The 23,193-nt window shown below is 49.1% G+C and overlaps 1 long non-coding RNA gene across 1 annotated transcript in view; it reads right to left on the reverse strand.

The window, feature by feature from the left end:
• The window catches only part of LOC101019888, a 37,520-nt gene that overhangs the window by 6,809 nt on the left and 7,518 nt on the right, over nt 1-23,193 (reverse strand). The window contains exons 2-3 of the long non-coding RNA XR_002524394.2: nt 15,899-16,125; nt 13,595-13,738 (exon numbers count right to left, since the gene is read on the reverse strand). This is a non-coding gene — a long non-coding RNA (uncharacterized LOC101019888). The remainder of the gene's footprint in view (nt 1-13,594; nt 13,739-15,898; nt 16,126-23,193) is intronic.

Raw genomic sequence — 23,193 nt, forward strand, 5'->3', positions numbered from 1 at the left:
AATGAGGTCAGTGTATCGCTCAGGAGGCTCCATCCCTCCTCTGAGTTCCTCACAGACACCTCTCCCCTAATGCTAACTCCTAAACAGAAATTAGGGAACAGAAAAGACCCAGTTTCCACCCATGAATCTCTTCCCTCTCCCTCACCCCTCCCTCTCTGTCCCGATCCCCACCCCTTTCCTCTCCCTCTCTCCTCTCAATACAGCTTCTCCTAGAGCTGAGGACTTCCTATTGAGAATCCTAAGAGAATAATCATGGGAACTGAAAGCAATGTTTTCTCTCTCCCAACAAGTTTGTCCTGGTAATCTCAACTCAATTCTAATAGTAAAAACAGCCTCAGGAGAATGACTCACCCCATAACCCAGAATACGTGCATGTCCTGTGCCCTGGCAGAGCTAAGGCTTCCTGCCTCAGTTCTACCATCAGAGTCCACCCAAGGCCAAATTGTGAAGTGAGGAATGTTTGTCCTCAACTCCCCATCACTTCTGGACTTTCCTTTGCCCCTCTGTCCCTCTGCCCTCAAACCAACCCAGCCAGGCCAAGCAGGGGGCCTGAGTCGCCACACTCCAGCCCGTCATGACTTCCTTTTCTCTCCATCAAAGCTTCACATCAAGACCTGGAGGGCCCTCCTCTCTATCAGGTGACACAATAGGCTAATTGGATGCAGGAAAGAAAAAAAAAAGCACTGGCCAAAGAAGCAGAAGACTCAAGTTCTTATCCCATCCTTGCCACCTTTTAGCCATATTTTCCTGAATAAGTCTCAGCACTTCAGTTGCATCATCTGTAAAATGGGATAATGATGCTTCTTTGGCTCCTTCACAGGGACCAGGCAAGCTTCTGAACCTTAATTGTCTCATCTGTTAATTGGGCATAATAATACCATCCTTACCCACTTCACAGGGCTGCTCTGAGGCTTGAAAGAGATCATGCATGCGATAGTGCTTTGTACACAGGAAAGTGCAATATTCTCAGAGGCGTTATGAGCAGAGCCCCTCCCAGGGGAGAGTCATGCATGTCTCACAGCAGCCTCCTGGAAACGCCGCCTCAACCTAGAGATGTAGCCTGCTGGTTGGAATCTGTGGACCATGGCAGACCTGTGAGGGAGATATCCTGGGACAGATGGGCCTGTTGGAATCTGTCAGATCACATCGCAGAGGCAGCTGCCTTCTCTGCCCACACTGCTGGCCCAGCCATGCCCATGTAGCTGAAGTTCCCCTTTTCCATCCAACACAGCTCTGCTGCAGTCTGGCAGCCCTATCTGGAAGATAACCAGCTCCTTGGTTTCTACCTTTATTATTCCTGCCCTCTTCTGTGTCTTTGGTGCTTTGTGAGTACTCTGGGTTCCTCTATTCTAGAAACCAAGCTCCCAGGGTCTGCCCAGGGCTTGCCCCCACACCTAGTCCTGAGAGGCAAGCTCTCCTCCTAGGTAACCTTGTGCCTTGTCAGAACGCCAAGCAATGCCAAGCAATGACACCTTGTTCTGTGGTGGAAACTTGAGTGGAATAACAACAGCCACACTTAATATTAATGTCACACTGCTCACTAGGATGCCCAGAAGCACTGCATTGAATCATTCAAAGGCCTCTGCGCTTCCCCAGCTCATGCCAGCTGGATTGGAAATGGGGAGACACCACAAAGGAAGTCAACATCAGAACTGGGGAGACCCTGATGTCCTGAGTTTCACTCCAAAAATTCAAAGGCAAAAACTTTCAGCTCTACTGCTGACATGCTGTGTGGAGTAGCAAATCAGTCCTCTCGTTTCTCATCCATCACCTTTACTACATATAAAGTGGGAACATAAACAGCCCAATCTCTGTCCTGAAATGAGGGGGGAGAAGGGCAATTCCTAGGGGTAGAGGGGGAAATCCCTGACCTCAAACATTACACCAGGATTCTGCCCTTAGCTAACAGGCCCCTTGGTTCAGACTTCAAGTGCTTGAAGGTGACACATCTATCACTGCACCCTGAAGAAGGCAGAACCTCCCATCAGATGGAGGGGAAATTTGGACACCCTGGGGAAAAAAAAAAAAAGAAAAAGAAGAAAACCTCGAATGGGGTAAAAACTCAAGAAGGGTGATATGCAAAAGTGGGGACCAACCGTTTGGGTTCTCAGCCTGAGGATGTCTTTGTCCCCTCCCTCCCGCAAAGGAAATGCGGATGTAGAGGTAAGTCTGTCATCCCTTAGCCAAGCTTTAGGGTTCAGAAGCTGACTGCATAGCAACGGCGACCAGCCGCCTTCCCTCCCCTCACACACGCGCACACACGCGTCTCCAACCCTCTAGGAAAGCGGTTTCAGGACTTGTGAAGTCCAGGGAAGGGGAAAGCCCAGCCTGGGACCCTGAAGCAACCCTGGCACTAATGCCAACAAGTGTCGCGGACAGCTTAGGGGCTCAGGTGGGGCAAGGGGAAGATTGACACGCAAGGGGGAGATGAGCCCTCACTAAGCCCCTACCTCCTCCCTCCAGACCTGACCCGGGGAATCACCCATCCCACCCCCAACTCCCGCCTCCCCCTTCTGCCCAGCCCGCCCCTAGGGCATTTGGTCCTGCGGCAATCAGGCACTGCCTGCGAGTCGGGCGCTCGCCCCTACCTCAGTGGCCATGATCAGGGGGCGCTCGGAGGCTGTCGCGAGGCCTGGTGAGGGGGGCTGTCCGCGGTGCTGACCCCGGGAGCAGGTGGGCGGCGGCGGCGGCGGCGGCGAGCTGGGGCCCGGGGCGCTGTCCGCAGTGCTGATGCGGGCGCCGCGGGCCCGGGCACAGGTGGGCCGGGGGCGGGCGGGCGGCGGGGTCCGGGCAAGGGGCGCGGCGCTCTCCGCGGTGCTGAGGCAGGCGCCGGGCCCGGGAGGCGAGGCCGCGCCCGAGGCTCCTCACGGCCCGATCGCCCGCTGCCGCGGCTCCTGCAGGCAACGGCCGGGTTTAGCTTTGGCGGCGGCGGCGGCAGCGGCGGTGGCGGGGGTGGGGGCGGCGGGGGGAGGAGGGGCCAGGAGCCGCCGCGGGCCAGGAGGGGGAAGCCGCGGCCCCCAGACTCCGGCGCCGCCGGAGAGGAGCCCCGCCCGAGCCACAGGCTCGGCTCCCGCCCCGCGCGAGGCCCCGCCTCCCCTTCCTGCCCTCCCCCTCGTGAGAGCCCCGGAGCTCTGCACTCGCTGCCGCGGCCCCCGGGACATCCAGCCTGAAGGAGAGTGGGGCAGTGATTTTTCTGGGGCAAGACGCTTCAGCCTGCGAAGGCTGACTGCTCCCGAGCCTCTCGCAGGCCCCCAGGTGCGACCTCTCTACCTTTCCAGCCACCCCCAGTGCCCCGGCTCTACCCCTCCCCCGCCCCGCCCCCGGCTTCCTCTTCAGAATAATTTCTCTTCTTTCTCTCCCTTTTCCTCGCTGTGTGCTCCCCCCATATACACACAGCCGGGCTTGCACGGACGGCCCCTCCTTTCCCTCTCCTTTGCAGTTCCTGGAACCCCACTAGCTAGACAAAGATCCTGCTGACCGCAGAGAATCATTTCCTTTCTTTAAATACGTGCCCACATTTCGTTCACAGCCATAGCCTGGGGTCACTTCTTTCAGGGAGCTCCAGAATTGAAGCCAGTCTCTCCTTGCTGATCTTCCTGGACCTGGGCCCCACCCTTTTACTCTTCCCTCTCTCCTCTGCAACCCGAGTTTACACACACGCACCACCACTACCACCACCACTCAAAACCACAAGCAGATGGTGCCAAACCAGTATGCTCACTCTCCAAGGATAGCAGGTCTGGCTCTGGTGCCACCTTCACACTTTTGACATCATAAATTCCAACTAAATGAGCTATTTGTTTAATAAAAAGGAGACCAGGCGCAGTGGTTCACACCTGTAATCCCAACACTTTGGGAGGCTGAGGTGGGAGGATTGCTTGAGCCCAGGAGTTCGAGACAAGCCTGGGCAAGACCCTGTCTGCACAAAAAATGAAAACATTCGCCAGACGTTGATGTGTGCCTGTGGTCCCAGCTACTCAGAAGGCTGAGGCAGGAGAATCACTTGAATCCAAGAGTTCAAGGCTGCAGCTAGCCATGATTGTGCCACTACACTCCAACCTGGGCAATAGAACAAGAGCCTGTCTCTTAAAAAATTAAAAATAAGACCGGGTGCAGTGGCTCATGCCTGTAATCCCAGCACTTTCAGAGGCCAAGGCGAGTGGATCACCTGAGGTCAGTAGTTCAAGACCAGCCTGGCCAACATGGTGAAACCCCATCTCTACCAAAAATACAAAAAAATTAGCTGGGCATGGTGGCACATGCCTGTAGTCCCAGGTACTCAGGAGGCTGAAGCAGGAGAATTGCTTGAACCCAGGAGGCAGAGGTTACAGTGAGCTGAGATCGCACCATTGCACTCCAGCCCAGGCGACAAGAGTGAAACTCTGTCTCAAAATAATTAAATAAACAAAATAAACATAAAAAAGGAAACACCAACACAAGTGCCTTTTTACACACCCATAGTACCCCTTGGTCTCTTTGAGGGGTGGCGGGGTGTGCTCCTCTGCAGCTCACTGCTGCCTGACAGTCTGAAGCCCACACACAGGGAGAACCTGGCAGCCAGGAGACCTGGATTTCTGGCCCAGGCTTTTCCAGCTATATAACCTTGAGCAACTGTCTTGTTTTCTGAGCTTATGGTTCTCTTTCTGTAAGATATGAGTGTTGGATTTCACTAGACTGTTTCTAGGGCCTTTTGTTTTTTCTCCAACCTTTTATTTTGAAATTTTGGAACTTAAAGTATAATAATAATAAATTAATTAAAAAAAAAAGAAATTTTGAAACAGACAGAAAAGTTGAAAGAATAGTACAATAAACTATGCCATCTACCTAGCTCCAACAATTGCTTTTTGCCACATTTGCTTTATTGATAGATATAAAAACAGAGATATATTTGCCTAGATTATTATAAGGTGACAGACATCATGAGGTTTTATCTGTAAGTACTTCCATTCACCATGCATCTCCCAAGAAGAAGAGCATTATCCGAACTAGGCACAATACCATTCTCATGCTTTTATTTTATTTTATTTTATTTTATTTTATTTTATTTTATTTTATTGTGATAGGGTCTTGCTCTGTCACCCAGGCTGGAATGCAGTGGCACTATCTCGGCTCACTGCAACCTCTGCCTCCTAGGTTCAAGTGATTTTCAGCCTCCCGAGTAGCTGGGACTACCTGCACACACCACCGTGCCCAGCTAATTTTTGTATTTTTAGTAGAGACGGGGTTTCACCATGTCGGCCAGGCTGGTCTCAAACTCCTGAGCTCAGGTGATCCGCCCAGCTCGGCCTCCCAAAATGCCAGGATTACAGGCGTGAGCCACCACACCCAGCCAATTATCATGCTTTTAAAATTCCCATATCATCTAATATTCTAGAAGTTTGTCACCTCTAAAACACATTAATAGCAATGACCCCTCAAAAATTCCCCCAGAACTTTTCATTTTTAATAGCTAACATTTAGTGAGCACTTACCATGTGCCAGTCCATATGCTACACACTTTACATGTATGATCTTATGTAATCCTCACAATTACTCTGAGTTGTGTTCTTGTGATCTTTTTACTATTCCCACTTTATAAACGAGGGAGCTGAGTAAGTTGCCCAAAGTCACAGGGCTTGTGGGGAATGGAGACAGGTTTCAGACACGGGCAGTCAAGCTCCAGAGCCTGTGTGGTTGATCCTCTTAACTGTGCTGCCTCCCTCCAGCATCTGGTAGACCATACACTAGCAGAGCAATAACCACATCTCCAGCTGTTTAATTTGCAGATGAAAACACGGAGTCCCAGAGGATAAGTGACATGCTAAAGAAGTTAAAGACAGGTGTCTCATTCTACCTTATAGTTTGGCATAGGATTTGACATAAAGGACCAAACAGAATATCTATGAATCCTGCAGTGGTCACTGGTAATAAATGAGCACATAATCTGATTACCCTCATGTAAATTTCACGGTTCCTCCCACTTGATTTTGATCACATCAATTACACAACCTTCTGGAAACCACTCTCTTAACCTGATGACTAGATATCCGGATGAGGCCATTCAACAAATCTATTCATTCAACATCTATTTGTTGAATGCCTACTGTGTATCAGGCACTCTTCTAGGAACTTGGGATACAGTCATGACTAAAAATACAAAGCCTCTGTCCTTATTGAACTTATATAGTAATGGGGGTAACAATCCATGACATAAGCAAATATGTGTAAAATATGGCAAGTTGTGATCACTGCTAGGAAGAAAAATGGGATCACTGCTAGGAAGAAGACATGGCAAGGAGATAGTGATAGAGAGGGCTTATTTTAGAAAGGAATAGTCAGGAAATACTTTTTTTGATAAGGTGAAATTTGGGTAGAGCCCTGAAGGAAGAGAGAGACCTAGACATATAGGTACCTGGAGGAAGAGTGACAAGGCAAAGAGGACAGAATCCAAGGGCCCTGACGCAGGACTGGGCTTGGTATGTTCAAAGAACAGCAGGAGGCCAGGCCCGGTGGCTCACACCTGTAATCCCAGCACTTTGGGAGTCCAAGGCAGGTGGATCACTTGAGGACAGAAGTTCAAGACTCGACTGGCCAACACGGCAAAAGCCCATCTCTACTAAAAATACAAAAATTAGCCAGGTGTGGTGGTGGTTGCATGTAATCCTAGCTACTCGAGAGGCTGAGGCTGGAAAATCACTTGAACGTGGTAGGCGGAGGTTGCAGTGAGCTGAGATTGCACCACTGCGCTCCATCCTGGGTGACAGTGTGAGACTCAGTTCCAAAAAATAGTAATAATAATAACAAAAAATAGCTGGGAGACCAGTGTAGCTAGACCTGAGGTGAGCAAGGGGAAGAGAGTTGGGAGTTGAGTTCAGAGCAGTAGCAGGAATCAGGTCTTCCAGGGTCTTGTAGGCCCCGATACAGACTTTAGATTCTACTCATAAAGTGAGATGGCAAGCCTAAGGAGGTTTAGCATAGGGGCGTGACATCATCTAATTGCAGTTTTTAAAAGATTCCACTGGATGTCAGAGGGGAGGCAAGACTAGAAGCTGCAAAACCAATTAGGAGGTTGTTACAGCAGCTCAGGCTTAGAAGATGTGGTGGTGGCTTAGAATTTGGTAGTAGCAGCAGAAGTGGGAAGAAGTGGCCAGATTCTAGAAATAATTTGAAAGTAATGCTGAGAGGATGTTCTGATGGATTGATGTGTGGTATAAAGAAGACAGGCTGGGCATGGTGGCTCATGCCTGTAATCTCAGTACTTTGGGAGGCCAAGGCGGGCGGATCACTTGAGATCAGGGGTTCAAGACCAGCCTGACCAACATGGCAAAACCCTGACTCCACTAAAAATACAAAAATTAGCCAGGCATGGTGGCACACACCTGTAGTCCCAGCTACTCAGGAGGCTAAGGTAGGAGAATCACTTGAACCCAGGAGGCAGAGGCTACAGTAAGCTGAGATTGCGCCACTGCACTCCAGCCTGGACAGAGAAAGACTTTGTCTCAAAATAAATAAATACATAAATACATAAGAGATGGTCAAAGATGATTCTAAGTCTTGAGATCTGAGCCATCAGAAGAAAGGAGTGGTTGTCTACTGAGAGGAGAAGACTAGGGACTGAGTAGGCCTGAAGGGTTGGGGTACACAGCATTTTGGTTGTGTTTTGTTGACTTAGGTTTGAAGTTTGATGTACATGTTATAAGTGAGTTATAAGGGAGGAGGAGGAGTTGGAGATATAACTTCAGGACTCTTCAGTATGTGGATAGCATTTAAAACCATGGGACTAGAGACATCAAGGGAGTAGGCATAACTAGAAAAGCTGTCCAAGAACTGATTCAGGACACTTGGTCACTGACAGGCTGGAAGACAAAAGACTGAGAAGAGGGGCCAGTGAAGTAGGAGGAGACCCAAGAGAGAGTGGTGTCCTGAAGCCAAGCAAAGAAGGCTGGAAAGAGAGCCTTGCCTGCCATATTGAACACTGCTCGCAGGTGGAATAAGATGAGAACTGAGAAATGACCACTGGACTTGGCAGCAAGAAGGTTCACCAGTGACCTTGACAAGAGTTGTGTTAGTGGTACAGGGATAAGATCCTGATTAAAGTGGGTCTGAGAGTTAGCATGGAGGAAAGGAAGGAGAGGCACTGAGAGTGTAAACAACTCTTTCTGCTGCAAAGGGAAGCAAAGACTAGCATGGGGATCCAAGGGAGACATGGAAGCAAGGGAGGTTCCTTTCAAGAGGGAAGACATTAGGGCATGTTTGTCTGCTGACAAGAATCATCTAGTAGAGAGGGAAACACTGATAGGTCAGAAAAGAGAGGGTTAATTGCAGGAGCAAGCCCTTAACAGGCCAGCAGGGAATGGAACACAAGGCAAACAGAGAGGGGATGGCTTGGGAGAGGAGCACAGACAATTTTCCACAGAGGTGAAAGAAGCACGGTAAACGGCCACAGATGGGAGCTGGTTAGGAGGTTTTGTCACATAAAGAAAAACCTGAGCTCCACTCCTGCTCCCCTTCTACTAGCCAACGGCTTTTCACACATCATCCAACCATTACCTCTAGAAAGCTTGGTCCATCATTCAACCAGTACCTGTAGAAAGCTTGCTCCATGCCAAGCATGGAGCTGGCACTTCCCCGTGTAGCCCAGAGAGAGTTCTCCCCATTGACATCACAGGACTGGAGTCTACAGAGGGCTTTGAGATCACTCACGCAAGGACAAATGATCCCTTTTAATATCCAGCTGCTCTGATGGGAAAGAGGCTTTCACAGCCTCACCTTATTTCCCCTACATTGCCTCCAGGGTTGTAACAATCTGGACAGACCTGAAGTCTTAGTGGCCTCAAAGTGGAAGCCACAGACAGAGACCCACATTCAGAGTGGGGAGCGTTCCACGTTGCACTGACTCAAGGCTGTGATGGGATGCTAGAGGATGGGATGTTCCCAAATGCAGTCATCTGGACTTTAGCCCCTATATTTGAGGCAGAGAGCTCTTTGAGATTTAATCTGACTAATCATTATTATCCAGCTGCCTTGGGACAATCTAGTCCTATGCAAGAGCCTAACTCTTTGATGTTTTTTTATCATAAATTAATGAGTTCACCCACAAAATAACATCAAAGAAGATCCACTAACTAATTCAGTGTTATCATCCTCCGATCTGTGGCTGCATTGGAAAGCCTCCCAATAAAGGACCACAGCCGGAAAAAGAAACCAACAGAAAGATTTGGAAATCATAATATCTGGAAAGAGATGAGAGAAAAACGAACTCTTGCAGACTGCAGAGAAGCCAGGGAATGAGCTAGCAAACCTCAGGAAGATGAAGAAAAAGCAGGGGAGACAAGGAAATTCTCAGCACTTGGGTCTGGATGGAAAACAATCGCATGAATGCTTGAGGGGGAGCTTGTGGTCTGGAAAGTCTTAAACGGTGTCATCTCACAGCACATTGCGGAGACTACTAGGAAGTGTGTGGCAGGAAACGGCGTCCCTGGAGTCAGATGACACAGGTTTCAACCTCTGGCTCTGTTATTTACTATGTAATCATTATGTAATCATTAGCAAATCTCAATCTCTCTGAGTCTCAGATTTCTGATCTGTAAAATGGTGGCAAGAATTCCCCCTCCCCAGATAGAATTCATCCAAATATTAGAGGCTTTCTCTAGATGTTACCTGACTCTTCCACATCTTGTCTTTCAAGAAGAAAACAGGAAAAGATTTATGGTGATGCCTTGAGAGAAATCTTCCCACACTGACATTTCTTGCAGGCCCAGTGGGATTTCCTAAAGCATAGAAGAGATATCGGCAAATATACTTCATTTCACTCGGCAAGCAGTTATTAAACATCCACTGTATGCCTCAGAGAGACGACCATGGGATGTTTCCAACCCCCCAAGGACACCAACATGCAATCGAGAGATGGCCGGGGTCTGTGATAAGTGCTAAGGTGGAGACAGACTCTCCAGAGTTGGGGGCCCAGAAAGGTTTTACAAACTACATGGCATTTGATCGTGGCCTTCAAGGATCAGTGTCAGATCCCCAGACACCAGATGAAAACCAGTGTGCAAAGGCAAGGGTGCATGAAAGGTGCCTGGAAACACAGAACCTATGGAACCTCGAATTCAAGAAAGCAGCTGCCAAGCAGAAATGGCAACAACTACAGAGGCCCAAGAAACATGAATGGAGTGGACATGCCCTAAAAATAGAACAAGAGCAAGAGTAGGCCGACTATGACACATGTCTGGAAGTGGAGTCACTAGGAGGTGACTAAGCTAAAGGGGAGTTGCCTCCCTCCCTCCCTTTCCTAACTTCATTCACAGTCTCTCTCTCTCTCTCTCTCTCTCTCTTTCTCTCTCTCTTCCCCATCCCCAGGAAGTGGAGTAGGAGGCAAGGTTCTATAAGTAGATTCTATAAGCAGATTCACAGCTGCACAGGAGAGACTGCAGATACTGAGATGACATTGGAGAATTATTGGCCAAAATGTTTACCTGTTGTTACAATAGCCACTGTGCTGGAGGCCAGACAGAATGCCCATGGGACCTTTGTTCTAACAGTGGCTCCAGAGGCCCTCTGAAGTAGCAATCAGGAATGACCGACTGCACGGTCTCACCTCTACACCAAGCAAACTGGCAGCAAACTCACCAATCATATCACACCATAGCCAACTGGGGGAAGACTGCAAGGCTTCTGGCTAAATTAAGGAAATTATTTCAGGAAGTAAATAGACATGAGCACAAAGGGTAACAGGTGCTTATAAAGCATCATTAATTACGAGAGCCAAAAGGGATCATAGAGTTCAAACCAATTTTAGCTGCAGAACCCTTTGTTCAAAGCTCGCATGAAAGTCAGATACATAAAATAAATAGAAGAAGGTGGATTTGGATGAAATGAGGCAGAACTTGCTTGCTCTACCACCCTCCACTCCCCGCAGAAGTCCCAAAGGTATCTCCCATCATCGTGGACCCCCTCAAGTGCTCAGCAGAATTTTTTTTAATCATCAGAGTAACACATGCCTATGAGTTTAAAACCCCAAACATACAGCAAGGCTTGTTTTAAAAAGGCAAGAGTCCCCCACCAAGTCTGTCCTGAGTCTTCCCAGTCTGTCTTCTTTCCTTTAGAAGAAATGACTTTTCACTGTTTTCATGGTTTCTGTTTTAAATTCTTCTGATAATGATCTTTACTTTCTAAATGGTATACCTGTACTTTTTTTTTCAAGATAGAGTCTCGCTCTGTCACCCAGGCTGGAGTGCAGTGGTATGATCTCGGCTCACTGCAACCTCCGCCTCCTGGGTTCAAGTGATTTCGCTGCCTCAGCCTCCCTAGTCGCTGGGATTACAAGTGTGTGCCACCATGCCTGGCTAATTTTTGTATTTTTAGTAGAGACAGTTTCACCGTGTTGGCCAGGCTGTTCTTGAACTCCTGACCTAAAGTGATCCTCCTGCCTCAGCATCCCAAAGTGCTGTGATTACAGGTGTAAGCCACCGTGCCTGACCTATATACCTGTGCTTCTATCTCTTGATTTATTCACTTTAGAAACTTTGTCCTGTTTTCTTCAGCGCCAGAAGAGAACTTGGGTCACACCGATGCCCTCGCCTCCCCATATAGTTATGTCACTATTTAAACTTAATTTTTATCAAAGTAATACATGCAATTAGTTTAAAATTCCAACCAGGGACAAAGTCTTATGCAGGCAGTAAAACACAGACGTTGTGTCCTATCTCTTCCTTCCCTCCATCCTTCCCATCCTCCTTCCCACTCAGGTAGGTTGGCTTGTGGAAAAGAGAACTCTCTGTTTAGTCCCCCTTCTAGTCCTTTTCTGTAGCACTCATCACCTTTTCTAGCAAACTGTATAATTTCCTTATTATGTCTTCTGTTTGTCTTGCCTGCTAAATTGCAAGCTTAGGTAAGGATCTTTGCTATGTTCACTGATGTATCCCAAATGCCTAGAATAATGCCTGGTTCAATAAATATTTGTTGAATTAATTAAAGCAGAGTTCTCTGGAAAGGGAGCTTCTTGGAGATACTGTTAGAATCTATCATTTTGTATCTGATTTGTTCTATGGGAGAATGTATAAATGAAAATTTTATTTTGCAGATGATACTAAATTATAGACAATAGGGGTGGTGCCATAATAGATAAAGACTTCAGTTCAGACCCACTTATTGGCTTTCCATGTTTGGACAAATTGGTCCAATTACCTTGGAAAGAAAGTAGCTATTTGCTTAGCTTGGTAGAGACTGGGAGGGACATGAATGATGAGGAAGTGGCCTTTGCCAACCTCACACTCCTAAGGTCAGGTTCTGCTTTGGAAAGGAGAACCAGAGGTCCCAGGAGTAACTGGGCCACCAGGGTCCCCAGAGCCAGAAGCCCTTAGCCACAGGCTAAGATTGAGCATCTCCTATGTTCCAGGAACTGTTCTGGGCACTGGCAGGAAGGAGAGAACACCTTTCTCACCACACCGAGGCCCAGCACTATCAGTCCCACGTTGCAGACACATCTTGAAGTCCATCAGGGCCAGGAAGCCTTTCTTGAACCATTCCACTCCCAAATACAGGGCTTTCTAGACACCCCCCTCATGGTTTCTATCTTACCATGCTTTGCCTGGCAAACTCCTTAGAGGTTTTGGAATTCCTGACCATTGCCCAGGTCACAGGGCAAGTTCCGGCAATTGGAACATTTCCAGTCTTCCGAGTTCTAGCAGCCATTTCATCATTTCCTGCCTCCACGTCATCTATTCCTCCTGCTGGGCCCCTGATATGCCCCTGGACCTAAAGCTTCCTTGGCCAGAAAGTGCTGGGGCCAGGCGCGGTGGCTCACGCCTATAATCCCAGCACTTTGGGAGGCCAAGGTGGACAGATTGCTTGAGGCTGGGGGTAAAACCAGCCATGTTGGCCAACATGGTGAAACCCCATCTCTACAAAAAAATACAAAAATTATCCAGGTGTGGTGGTGTGCACGTGTAGTCCCAGCTACTCAGGAGACTGAGGCGGGAGAATCACTTGAACCCAGGAGGTGGAGGTTGCAGTGAGCCGAGATCATGCCACCACACTCGAGCCTGGGAGACACAGCGAGACTCCACCTCAAAAAAAAAAAAAAAGTGTCATCCCTCCTCACCAAGGCCACAATACCCAGGACACCTCTCTCTCCTGGGTCCAGCGCATCTGGCCCCCACCCACCACCCCTCCTAGCCCTACTTACCACTTCTCTTCTACACACACTCCATGCCAGCCACAGCCAGAGCAGACTTTGGTTTTCCACTCTCTCAAATGTGCTGTGCTCTCTCTCACTTCTGAGCTTTCACCTGTGCTCTACCTGGAATATTCCTTGCTCTTCACCTGCCACTTCACCTGGCTAAACCTCTTCTAGTCTCAATTTACAATTTCCTTCCCTGGGATGAAGCCTTTCCTGTCACTCTGGCCTTGGTTATATGCACCCCTATTACGAGCACCCTATACTTTCCCTATAAGTCATTCTTTCTACAGTTTATTTGTTTGTCTTCCCTATTACACCATAAACTCCTAAAGGCAGGAACTTTGTCTCCTCAACTGCATTCCCAGTGCCTAGAACAGAACCTGGAACATAGTAAATGCTCAGTTAATGTTGATACAGGCAGGTGAGTTGACTTACAGGAAAGGGAACATCTCCATTCAGTTCCCCAAGGTTGAGATAGGGAGAGGCATGGTTCCAATCGTAAAGAACTTTACGGTCTTGTGTGGGAAATCTGGCTCAGACACCATGACACAGTGAGCATCTGACAGGTGCCCCAGGAACCTGTAGAGACAGCAAGAGTTATAGCAAAGCTGAGGGGGGAGAGATCCCAGCAGTCTAGTAACAGAAGTCTTCCCCTCACCCATAGGACTAGAGGTGGGTACTGAAAGATGAGGTGTTTTCTGCTTAGGGGAGGAAGATGCCAGACAGTGTGGGGGTGGAGAGTGGGCAGCTGGAAGTTAAGAAAGGGGAAGGTATGTCCGGAAACAGCAGCCCATGCTGGTGGATTTGAACTACTCTGTCAAGAACCAAAGCTGGAGCCAGATCATGAAGGGCCATGAAAGCCAGGACTGGGCCATATAAGCAGTGGGAGCATGTGAGGGCATCAGGAAAGCAATGTATTGGAACCACCCATCTGGGAGCAGTCTCAGGGATGGATGAGAAGGGGAAGGGGAGGTAGTGAGGCATGGGGCATGGCCTAGGAGTGAGGACAAAGGGACAGATGTGAGAAACATTTTCAGTGGGGTCACCCAGGGCTGCTGCTTCTGACTGAGAATATGAGATGGAGAAGGGAGGGGTGGAAAAAAGAATGCAGGATGACCCATCCATCTCCCTGGTTGAAAGATGCTGTGGTCAGAAACCACAAAGGCAGACCAGGTGAGAATTACACATGGCAGATGTAAGGGGAGAGGAGAAGCATTCGTGGTTTTTCAGGACTGAAGGGATCATGTAAGACTGTGGGAAAAACCTGAGAGGCCTCTCTAGAATTGATGCAGTGAGTAATATCGTTTGTATATTTGTACCCACCCAAATCTCATGTTGAACTGTAATCTCCAGTATTGGAGGTGGGGCCTGGTGGGAGGTGACTGGACCGTGGGGGTGGATTTCCATGAATGGTTTGGCATCATCCTTTTGGTGCTGTCCTCACAATAGTGAGTGAGTTCTCGCCAGATCTGTCTGTCTAAAAGTGTATGGCCCCCATGTGACATTCCTGTTCCCCTTTTGCCTTCCACCATGGTTGAAAGCTCCCTGAGCCTTCACCAGAAGCCGAGCAGATGCTAGCACCACGCTTCCTGTAAAGCCTGAAGAACTGTGAGCCAATTAAACCTCTTTTCTTTATGAATTACCCAGTCTCGGGTATTTTTTAAGACAGGGTCTCACTCTGTCACCCAGGCTACAGTACAGTGGTGCTATCGTGGTTCATTGCAGCCTCAGTCTCCCAAGATCAAATGATTCTCCCACCTCAGTCTCCTGAATAGCTGGGACCACAGTTACAAGCCACCACGCCTGCCTAATTTTTGTATTTTTGGTAGAGATAGGGTTTCACCATATTGCCCAGGCTGGTCTTGAACTACTGGACTCAGGCAATCTGCCCTCCTTGGCCTCCCAAAATACCGAGACTACAGGCACAAGCCACTGCGCCAGGCTGTGTCTCAGGTATTTTATTATAGCAATGCAAGAATGGCCTAATACAATCAGAATCTGTCATTTGACCTCAGGAGAGCGTTAAAAAGAGCTATGAGAAAGAGACTGGCTGTCTAGCCTTGGGCGAGATGGTGTAATTGAAATTGAAGATACCTCAGTTCAAATCCCAGCTGTGTGTCAGTTACTAAGTCCATCACTGTGGATGAGTTAATTACCATCTCTGAGCTTAGGCTCCACATCTGTGAAGTGGAAATTGTAATACCAAAGTCACAGGAGTTTTGTAGGGAGTAAAATGACCTCTGGAAAGAACCATGTTCAGCTCCTGGTCTGTAGCAGGTGTTCAGCAAAAGTAACTCATGGAGAGAAGGAGAAAAAGATGACAGCAGCTGAAGACCCCGGACCCTGGAGCATCACAGAAGCCCAAGAGGGAAAAGCCTCCAGAAGGTGGATGAACAGTGTCAGTATTATAGAAAGTTCAGGATGAACTGGATTGGCAGGAATTACATTACTGAGTCTTTAGAGAGCATGATTTGGAGTACAAAAAGAGTCAGTGAACACGATGACAAAAAAAGCACGACAGAAATCGCTACAAAGGCCAAAGTCAGGATTTTGGGGCTGCAAATAGATTATCCTATGAACATCATTTGAGAATAAAGACATCTGATTAACATAACAAGCAGTCTATAGGGTGGCAGCTCCAGAATTAGCTCCCTGGCCCCCCAGTGTCCCTAAGAATCCAGGCCTTTTTCATCCTTTCTCTACATTCCAAGCATACTGGCTTCTCATCCTCAGACTTACTGCTCGGACTTGCAAGGTGGCTGCTGCAGTTCCAAACATCATGTTCTCATGTATAAACATCCATGGCAGGCAGAAGGAGGGAGAACCTACTTCCTTTTTTCAGGGAGATAAATCTTTCTCAGAAGCCTCCCAGTAAACATGCCCCTGTATCACATTGGCCAGAACTCGGTCCCATGGCCATGTCTAGTTGCAAGGGCGGCCAGGAAGCTATCCAGCATTTTCAGACTCTATAGGAAGAGGAAGGCAAGGAAGAAGAGGTTGAAAATAGCCAGAGATTGGGTATGTGACCAACACTACCTACCACACTACTCATTTATGAAATCTGGAAATCATAAATATGGGGACACTGGAGATGATGGGGAGGAAGGGGAGAAGTAGGCTTCTACGTTAGAGAGAAAAGAGCCCAGGCTTGAGAGAGAAGGAAGGCTGCATCCTTTTCTGCCATAGTCAAGAAGGGTAGAGGGTGGGCCTGGAAACAGACTCTGAAGAGGAGAGAGTAATCTTAACCTTGGCGAAGACAAAAAATGGCTGCTTTGAAGAATACACTGGAACATTGAGGGGGACCACAATGAGATACCACCCTCTAAATCAACAAAACTTAAGAAGATACCAAGCATGGACTGGGAAGGCTGTGGATCAACAGGAATACTTCTATACTGCCAAAGGGAATATCAGCAGGTACAGCCGCTTTGGAAAACAATTTAGCCTTACTCCATAACCCAGCAATTCCACTCCTAGATCGACACCATTGCATCTGTGGGTCCAGTTACGAACCGGAATGTTCTCAGCAGCACTGTGAAAGAAAAAAACCTAAAAACAGCTCCAAACATCCTTAGGTCAGAGAATGAATAATTAAATCATGATCTACTCCCATAATGGAATAACTATATAACAGTAACCGACCAGGCACAGTGGCTCATGCCTGTAATCCCAGCACTTTGGGAGGCCGAGGTGGGCAGATTACTTGAGGTCAGGAGTTCGAGACAAGCCTGGCCAACATGGTGAAACCCTATCTCTACTAAAAACACAAAAATTAGCCGGGCGTGGTGGCGGGCACCTGTAATCCCAGCTACTCAGGAGGCTGAAGCAGGAGAATTGCTTGAACCAGGGAGGTTCAAGTGAGCCAAGATCGAGCCATTGCACTCCAACCTGGGGGACAAGAGCAAAAAAACCAGTTATAACACGGATCTCAAAAAAACCAGGTTGAACAAAAAAGGCAAATGAAAGATATATACAGTGTGGTTGCATTTATCTTTACATAGAGTTCCAAAGCATGCAGAAACTAAAACAATATGTTACTTGGGTATGTAAACATAAGTGCAAAACTATAAAGAAAAGAAATGAAAAGATAAACACAAAATTGAAGAAAGTGATTAGCTGTAGGCAAACTTGGGGAGACGCAGACGCGTAAGTCCAAATAGGAAGGAAATGCTCTCCTTAAACCGAGCAGTGGGTACGCAGGTGTTCGCTGTGTTCTCGTTCTTTATACTTCACACAGATGCCAGAAAAATTATTTTGTACCCACTGAATAACTAATTAAAACAATTTGAAGATTAAAAAGGAGAGAGAATGCAAGTGAGATGAAGGCACACCTGCGAGCCCACCGTGGGGGCAGAAACCCTGTCCGTTGCGTCACCATCTGGGACCGGCAGAGCTCAAACAACATAGAGTTGAGACAACTGGACGCGTTATGGCTGAAGTCTGGCCAGTTCTGTCTGGGTGTCACTTAGAATGGGAGAACCTCACATTTGGGAGGGGAAGGACGGTGGACAAGAGTGGGTTGGAGAGAGAGAGCCGAGACATTAGAATGTTTTTCCTTAAGGAACTAGGGGTGAAAAAAAGAAAAGAATTGTTCCCTGCATGCAGGGCTTGCCCTGGGCCTGGAACAGCCTGGCTTCCCATTGAAGCCTCCTGACACGTTTAGGAAGGGGGAATTACCGTCTCCATTTCTTTTTAAGAGATAGGGTCTCACTCTGTCACCCAGGCTGGAGTGCACATCATAGCTCACTACACTCTGGAACTCCCAGGCTCAAGTGATCCCCCCACTTCAGCCTCCTGAGTACCTTGGACTACAGGTTCACATCACTGTGCCCAGCTAATTTTTTTTTTTTTTTATTTTCCATAGGGACAGGTTCTTGCTATGTTGCTCAGGCTAGTTTTAAACTCCTGGCCTCAAGTGATCCTCCTGCCCCAGGCTCCCAAATTGCTGAGATTATAGGCATGAGCCACCGTGCCTGATCTTCCTTCTCCATTTTACCAAAGAGAAGACCTAAGTTAGTGACTTGCTCATGCCACACAGCAAGTGAGTGGGAGAGGCAAGTACTTGCAATCATACATAACCTCCTCCCAGTCTGGGCTGCCAGCCCTCCAGCCTCAGCTCATGCCCACTGCCCTTCCATCCATCCTTCCATTCAGCCAAGCCTCTCCTGCCCAGGGCTTTGTATATCCTGTCACCTCTTTCAGAAACCGACCTCCCACGTCTTTCCCTAGCAGGGTCCTTCCTATCTTCAGGTCTCAGCTTCAGTGCCACCTGCTCAGAGGCCCCTCTTGACCACCCGCACGTCAGCGGGACCCCTTGTTACTCTCCTTCCCTGGACTCTGCCCCTTGCCCTCCTTGTGCCTCAACTGTCCATATGCATCAGCTGCTTTGCTTGGTTACTGTCTTTCCCATGTACTGGAACCTATGTCCCTTGAGGGCAGGGACTGCATGCCTCTATTTGCCATGGCATCCCCACCGCCCAGCTCTAGGTCTGGCCTGTGGCAGGTCTTTGACAAATGGTTGTTAAATAAACGCACAGCTGAACGAGAGTAGTGAAAGAAGGCTGAGGTGAGAGACATGTAGACAGACTCAGACCCATGTCCCTGCTCAGAGAGGGGTCTATCCACACCCTCCGTGCCCAGAAGAGCAATTGGTAAGCCCCTTCCGCCTTCAGACTAGTGTCTGGGCAGCCCTGGATGCCCAGGAATGGAAGAGGTAAGACCCTCCAGATGGCATTGTTACTGGCAGCTTGGGCAACCCCTGCCCAGTGGGGATGTTCCCTCCCTCCATCTGCTCCTAATGAGATCTTTCCTGACTGCAGCATTGGGCTCTTGGCAACCACTGTTCCAGAGGGTACCCTGCAGTTGGAGGGTGTTCAGAGATGAAATATCTGAAACAATGCAGGAACAAGGGAAATGGAATAATTATAACAGATGAAAAGACCCACACTCTGGGCTTTGCCAAGTTAAGCAGAATAGGATAATTGCATGCAAGGCTCCAAGGGGTGTGAAGGCCTTTGAGGGAGGGGAAGTATTGGGGATGACATGAGAGGGCATAATTATGCAAAATGGTATGAGATGAATCCCTGGGAATTTTAGGCCTAGTGGCAGGAACCATTTTCTCCCGGCGAAGCTCTGAGGTTGGGCAGCAGTTTCCTAATGGAAGGAGTGGAGTTCCACCCTGATGGCATTTAAGCCCACGTTAAGCCGAACCTGGAGACTCTACGAGTACACTGGCCTTATTCTAGAAAGCTGGGATCAGGTGTTAGGGGGCAGAGGTGACCTGATGGCAGGGTGGTACAATGGTCATTTGCACAGGTTTTCTGGTCAGCAAGAGCTGGATTCCAGTCCCAGCTGGCAGCCTTCTAGCTGTGTGTGACCTTGGGCACATGGCTCAACATCCCAAGGCCTCAATTTCTGCATCTATGAAATGGTGACAATATCACCTGTGCTTTAAGGTTATCGGGATGATTACATGTGATAACATAAAAGCTCTTGTCACAGTGCCCGGTATACAGGAAGAAGGCATTAAGTGTCAACTACAAAGTCTGCGTGGAGCCAATCATTGGCTTTTGCTAGGATCTCTGGTCCATGACAGGAGGAGGATACCGGCAGATCCCTGGAATCCCAAGGCTTTGATTGGCTCTGAGGTCCAACTTCCTGCAGGAGCTGCTTGGGAGGTGCAGGTGATAGCAGGCCCCAGCTCAGACATGATAGCTCTTAACAATGTGAGATTTCTGAGAGCTGGAAGCCCTCAGCAGGAGAGCCTGGTTAGGCGGATGCCACATCTTCCTTTCCTTTATTTTCTAGGCAGGGGAAACCAACCAAACTCCAGCCTTTTGCGACACTGTGGGCACCAGGCCATCTGGTCTCGGGACCCTACTGGAAAGATAAGTGTTTGTAAGCATCTGTGCCAGAACAGGTTTACAGAAGGACCCAATGTCTAGTTTAAAAGTGCCTGTTAAGAGTATTTCAGAGATGAACAGACCGACTTCCCACAAACTGAGGGAAGATGACAGTTTGGCCGGGTGGGAGGAAGCCAGGCCACCCAAGCCTCAGCAGCAGAGAAGCTCCTGCTGAGTGCTATGGTCGGGACGCAGGTGATTCCTGGCTTCCTCTGAAGCTGACTTGGCTCCCAAATGTCTTAGAATGAAAGCGGGAAAGGGCCATTTCCTTCAGCCAACAATGAAAACAAGAAACTACGTGATAAAAGCAGCATAAACAAAGTGCTATATGGGGCACAAAGGAACAGTGCACAGTCCTTAATTTTCTGCACAAAGCTTTTCGGGAGGTGTGGGATCTGGGGAGGTGGAGCTGGGGTGGGACCTGGGAGGGGTGGTGGACGCAGGAGGAGGGGAGCGAGGTGGACCTAGGAGGGGTGGGAGCTGGGAGGTGGGATCCGGGAGGGATGGGATCCAGGAGGGGTGGGACCTGGGAGGGGTAGGAGCTGGGAGGTATGGGACCTGGGAGGGCTGGGATCTGGGAGGTGTTGGAGTTGGAAGGTGGTACCTGGGAGGTGTGAGAAGGCTATTTTGACCAGCAGAGTTGGGAGGAGAGCAATCCAGACTACAGAAAAAGCACGGACAGAGGCGTGGAGAGGAGGCAGTCAGCGAAGTTCTTATAACTGGCCCATTTGGAATTAGAGACTATCCTGATCCTCACCAATCCCTACGCTGTTCAGTTGCTCCCTGTGACTTTCTACCTGATCCAGTATGGGGATGCGGGTCAAGACATGGAGACAGGAACTGAAAGTGGGGTTCCCTGTGGGGTCCCCAGCACACTGACGGTTCAGGCTGGTGGGGTGCAGTGGAGAGAGCACTGGGTGGGGAATTAGGAAATCCAGGTTTGAACCCTAGCTCAGTCCTTTACAAGCTGTGTGACCTGTGACAGGTAACAGGCCCTCTCTGGACCTCCGGCTCTCCATCACTGACAGAGCAGGTGGGTCTCACGACCCTCAGGGCTCTCCCAGGCCTGACACCCTGGGATTTGCAAATACTCCTGTGTTCCAGCTGTTCATATGTGTCTGGGTTTCTGTCCCTCATTTGAGTCATTTTACACACAAGACAGCAGGAAATCAGGATCCTCGAGAGGTCTGTGAAATAGAAGTCACTGAGTGTCAGAGGATATACCAAACACAACAGGCAGAGACTTCCCTATGGCTCCAGGGTGGCCAGCTTCATCAGCCCTGACTGCCCAGACAGAAAGAGCAAGGTGGGAGGAGCAGGTCCTGCATGGAGAGCCACAGCCAGAGAGATGCTGGATCCCAGGAGGAGGAGCCTTCGCCCATGCCCAGGGCAGGTTCCGGGGGACCAGCTGGCTCCTGCATTGCTTCAGATAGCCCTGGGGTAGCTGGGTACCATTGACGGCTCAGCACTTGGCAGGGAGAAGACCTGACCCACATCCTGGTGCAGCAGGACCACTCCCATTTGTTGACCCTTACTCTGTGCCAGGCCCCAAGCCAAGGGCCTCATATCCATCATTTCACTTAGTCCCCCCAGCCCTCCTGGGAGGAGTGGTACCTCTGCTACACCCATTCTACAGAAGGGCAAGGAACTTTCCCAAGAGGACACATCCAAATAAGAAAGACAGGATTCCAACTCCAGTCTATCTGATACCTGATCTTGTCCTCTTTCCAGGGAGTCTCCACTTCCCTAGTGGGAATCCAGAGATGGGAGGCCAGCCTATCCCAAAATCCCACCACCGCCAGCCTGCAATTCCATTTGCCACTCTCTGAATGAAAGCACTGTTGTCTCCTGAAGGTCCCAGAGGGACACAATAAATGAGGAAGGTATCGGACTGTCAGTCACTCCAACAGGCCAGGCAATAAGCAAATGGGACATGGGCCAACAAGGTTTGACAGGGGATGAGGCTGGGACTATTGGGAGGGGAGGGGGTCTGAGAGACACCTGCAGATGCTCCAGGAGGTGTGCCTAAAGAAAGAGGAGCTTGGTGCAGCAGAGTGACCGAGTGACTGCGGTATCTTACTCCCACACTTGGGTGCAGCCCAGTGATCTAGAAAGAACAGCTCTCTGGGGCAGAAATGCACAAGGCCAGAGAGCCTTCAGAGGAAAAACCTCTCTGGCAGAAGGAGTTTCGGCTGGCTAGGGAAGACTGCAGCTGGGGCCCTGCTCCCAGCATCTAAATCAGGCCACCCAGGCTCCGGGGCCCCCAGGCACTGGACCGCTTTGGGAAGTGGGGAAATTCCTCCGGAATGAGATGGCACACAGGCTGCCAGCCATCCTCCCCGGATGCTCACTGAGCTTCTGGCAGGGAGGGAGCCCAGAGCCAGCAGAGGGGCTGCATTTTGCCATCAGTGGGATGCCTGCGGGTGGGAGGGGCTGTCAGCAGGAATCCTGCTCCTGGGCTTCCGTGGAAGAGACGGGAGGGATGGAGGAAGCGTCTTTCCGAAGAAGCACAGCGAGCTTAGGGACCCTGGTCATGGCCCAGTCACACCAGCAGGGGGGCGCTGGCCCAACCTATCCTCCAGAGAGCGTATAAAAAATAATAACAATGCAATCCCTCCCCCCTCCCCGCTCTGATGTAAATGACGAGTTGATGGATGCTGACGAGTTGATGGGTGCAGCACACCAACATGGCACAAGTATACATATGTAACAAACCTGCACGTTATGCACATGTACCCTAGAACTTAAAGTATAATAATAATTTTTAAATAAATTAATTAATTAATTAATTAATTAATTTTAAAAATAATAATAATAATAACATATTGCTGAGCACCAATTCTGAGCTAGACGCTGGAGATACCACGGGGCACAAAACAAGCAAAAGGCCCTTCTCTCATTATGTTCTAAAGGGAGTGACAAGCAATACAACACGAATACATAATAAACTAGAAGGCAATAAACACTTAGAAGGGATATAGAGGAGGGAGAAGAGATGGGGAGGGGGGCGGAGTGCTGGCAGGGTCCAGGGGGCAGTTTGCAATTTTAGGCAGCACGACCAAAGACCTCACTAAAGAGGTGACGTGGCCGGGCATGGTAGCTCACGCCTGTAATCCCAACACTTTAGGGGGA

Source organism: Papio anubis, chromosome 11, assembly GCF_008728515.1.
Source record: "Papio anubis isolate 15944 chromosome 11, Panubis1.0, whole genome shotgun sequence".
Taxonomy (NCBI): domain Eukaryota; kingdom Metazoa; phylum Chordata; class Mammalia; order Primates; family Cercopithecidae; genus Papio; species Papio anubis.